Source organism: Pollachius pollachius (assembly GCF_949987615.1).
Source record: "Pollachius pollachius genome assembly, chromosome: 13".
In the NCBI taxonomy this organism is placed as follows: Eukaryota; Metazoa; Chordata; class Actinopteri; order Gadiformes; family Gadidae; genus Pollachius; species Pollachius pollachius.
In genome coordinates, this window is record NC_136946.1 from 18,968,778 (window position 1) to 18,973,246 (window position 4,469).

Below are 4,469 nucleotides of genomic sequence, written 5' to 3' on the forward strand. Positions count from 1 at the left end.
AATAGTAGTATGACCTGAACTGTAAACAGCAGCTTCTGTTATTCTAGATTCAATCTAGAAGATGGGAAATTATCAAAACAAATGACAAATGAACAGTTGAAGATTCTGATTTAGCTGTGTGTGTGTGTGTGTGTGTGTGTGTGTGTGTGTAGATAGGACACACATACTCTGATCTATTTTTCCAAATCATTGGAAATCCTAGATTGATAATGTGGTGTTTGATGAAGAAAAGAGGAAGGGAAAGGAGGAAGAGCGATGATTGTGTGTTGTGCTTGCGGTCGTCCCCTCCCATCGGGGATGGTGGGGTCCTACCCGGTAGGAGGCCTGCTGTGCATTACAACACATTTCAAAAGAACCGGAGCGGAAGCACAGCACCACTGAAGTGCTAGAGGGAGACGCATGTTATCATCACACAGCCATACCACAACAAACACAAGGAAAAGGGTGGAGGTTTCCTTTGGTGGTTGGTTAGAATTGTGTTTTTTCTATGGAAAATGAATAACTATGCGCATGCAGCACAGAACAATGGCATCATCTAAACACTCACGTCCAAACACAAAGCAGGACTAAAAGTTAGCCTAAAAGGCCTACTTTAGGACATATTAGTAAGTGACCTAAACTATGTGATTCCTCAATGTCTCTGCTCACCATCGATGGGTGTGAACATGTGTGTGTGTGTGTGTCTGTGTGTGCGTGTGTGTGTGTGTGTGAACCGCCCACCCATGTCAACCATGTCTACCGGTCTTCTCTCCATCTCTCGTTCTTTGGTGGTCCCATGGTTACCTCCATCTTGTCTCTAGACAGATAGAGACAGGTGTTCTGTAAGGCGGGTTCATGCATGGCTGGCTCCGTCTGCACACGCACATCTCTGTCCGCATGTGTTCATGTTGTAGAGAAAGAGATGTTGTTTTGGTGTGTTTGTCTTTGTGTGTGTGTGTGTGTGTCTGTATGGTACATGGTTGCATGGTTCATATAAGCACATAGCTTGTGAGTGCGTGCAAGTGTTTGCATGCATACGTATGCGTACGTGATATTTCGAGAGATGTATGCACGTGAACGTACAGGCAGGTACGTTTGTGTGTGTGTGCATGTGTGTGTGTGTGTGCTTGTATTTGTGTGTTTAGAGGAGACGGTATGATTGTGTTCTTTATTATTTAATGACACTTTACAAGACAATATTCTTGATTCGATTAAACTCACGATTTGCTTATGGTTATAAACGTCTCAGGATGGCTTAGAATCACTTCATTAACAGCCTCAAGACAACCCGGGATTCTGAATGCATGATTAAGTCATTTTTAATGCATTATGAAGGTCTGAACAGTGAAAGGTAATGACGCTGTTTGCCGTACAGACATTACAATGAGGTGGAACTGAAAAACAGACATTTATAACAATCTGATTACTTTAAATCAATTAAAGTGTTCAAACATAAGACAAAGACAGAATAACATATGGCATATTTATCAGGGTGCCACTCATTGATAATATGATAGTATTATTATAATAAATATGTTATATAAATGATAACATTGTAATATAAATTATTATATCATAGCTCAGCCCAGAGGGTAAGACCAGTTTTGAGCAGGTGGTGCTAATGAAATTACCCAGCTTGTCTTAATTCCCCGGAGAGAGAAACCCTGAACATTAGGTTGTGTTTGTGAGAGCCCTGTGTCCATGTGTGTATTTTTTGGTGGATGTGCATGTCATTATGTTTGAGTGTGTGAGTGTGGTTGCATGTGTGTGTGGGTGTGCGTGTGCATGTGCACTAATGTAGCCTGGTGCAGACACACTGGATAATAGGTGCCGTCGTGTGCAGGTATAAAAGCCGTCATGGGAGTGTGTGGCTCTAAGGATGATTTTAACACAAAGCCTTGGTGACTGGATGCAACCACAACGAAAGAAATAAGGCGCAGGGGATGGAAGCGTCGGCCAGACTCGGCCACCGCCGCGGTCGCAGTCATCGATAATGACGCATAGAAAAAAAGAAAAAGTATGGTCTGTGATAAAAAAAAAAAGGCTGAGATGAATAAATGATGTTTCGGGAGATACCGTATCCAAAGGTTACCGTGTACAACCGCAGAGAGTGCTCTGACTCACAGGGACGCTGTGCACGCAAGCTTTTACTGACGTGTGCGTACACACACGCAGGCGGACACACACACACACACACACACGTCACACACACACACACACACACACAGACACACACACCAAACACACTCGCCGGCCAGCGTGCTCCCCGTGTTTCTCCCTAGGCTCGACACACTGCATGGTCTCAAATTAGAGGTTGAACTGCGCTGAGGTGAGTGCCGTTTCTATAGCGATGCACACTTCCTGCCTGGCTCACTGGGGAGAGAGACATAGAGACAGTAAGAGAGAGAGAGCGGGAGAAAAAGGAAGAGAGAGAGAGAGCATTTGAGAGAGAGTGAGAGAGAGAAAGAGGCATAGAGAAAGAGAGAGAGAGGCATAGAGATGAGATGGAAATTAGCAACACTGACATGACTGAAATGATAACATTGTATTTCAAATGTTAATATTTGAAGTGCATCCATATACAATAGCATCTACCACCGCCTGTCTCTCCCCCTCTCTCTGTCACTCTCTCTGTGTCGCTCTCTGCCTCTCTCTCCCTCCCTCTATCTCTCTCTATCTCTCTCTCTCGCTGCCTCTCTCTCCCTCCCTCCCTCTATCTCTCTCTATCTCTCTCTCTCTGCCTCTCTCTCCCTCCCTCTATCTCTCTATCTCTCTCTCTCTCTCTGCCTCTCTCTCCCTCCCTCTATCTGTCTTGCTCTCTCTCTCTCTGCCATATTTACAGCGCTCTGTGGTGAAAGTCCCAGTACTTTCCATGTTTGCCCTGCTCCCTTTGGCCCCAGAGGGGCGTTGTGATTGGCTATAAAGTACCAAGCCCTGTGGCCATTTGGCAACACCAAAGGGTAACTGTTGTCAGGACAACTGATTATTTGATGTTTCTTTTGACAGGATGGGTGGTTGGGGGGATGGGAAGGGGGCTAGCCACCCATGATGACCACTCAGATTGAAGCCTGTCAACACACACACACAAAGACATACACATACGCTCACACACACACACGCACACACACACACACACGCACACACACACACACACACACACGCAAACACGCACATAGGCACATTAGCATAGCACACAAACATGCACAAGTCATGCATGTACACTGAGTCACTGTCTCTCACTATCTCACACACACACACACACACACACACACACACACACACACACACACACATACACACACACACACACACACACACACACACTGGCTTACACATTTGACTGGTATGCTTTTCATTCTCCCACTATTGCGGCTTGTGCTCGATGCACTGTTTCCACTCTAAAGGCCGTTGCTCCCCGCATACACACACACAAACAAACATGCACGAACACACACACACACACACACACACACACACACACACACACACACACACACACATGCACACAAACTCACATGTAAGAATGCACATACAAGCAGATAAAACAAGATCTAAGTGAAAATAATATTTAGTCTACAGTGTATTACTGAATTAATTATGGATCAAACACTCGATATAGCTTAGGCCCACATAGTGTAGTGAGGTCAATGCACAGCGCAAACGACAGAAAGATCATTAATGGCCTGCTGCTGTCCGACTTTGGTTATCGTTGATTGGCTGAAGAAGGTTCATAATTATGAGCTCATTTGTCCATTCAAAATGCCCTATGGATTGCGTTGTTTAACACGTTATATAACATGTTAAACAGCCATCCAAAACACCATGTCCTTATTATATTTATTATATTTTATTACGCTGTTGTGGAAAAGAGGTGTAGAAAACTGCGTTTGACCCACTTAAACTGTGCATTTCAGGGCGTAATAAAGTTAAATGCTAATTTATGAAAGCTTAAACACATATTTTTTACAGTTAATTTAATCAAAAGTACTTAGTTTGCATAGTTTTGACCTTTTTTTCCTTTACTACAGGCATTCATGCATGCACGCAAGCACACACACACAGACCACACACAAACACACAAACACACACACACACAAAGAGGACATGTCCTCTACAAATGAATGCAAAGCCAGCCATGCTGGTTGTTTTCTGTCACAGCAACAACATTCTGTCACTGCACTATAACTCTCACAATGTGTTACAAGTTAATTCACAAAAATGGTTAAATTCCTCAGGAGGTCCGTCTCAAACCAGGGGCTTGATGAATATTCTTCTGCTCCAGTCAGGGTCATAATCCAAACCATTTGAACCATCAGTTTAGCTCTCTGAGGATAATCAATCAAGTTGAAGCTTGAAACAACACAGCAGTTTGAAAGTAGTGTCGTGCAAGCTGAGCCTTCAGTGTCGAGTCAGGTTTGATAATTGTAGGATAATTGTAACAAATGTGACGCAGCAAACACAAATTGCTTTGTAATCATCCCACACACCCT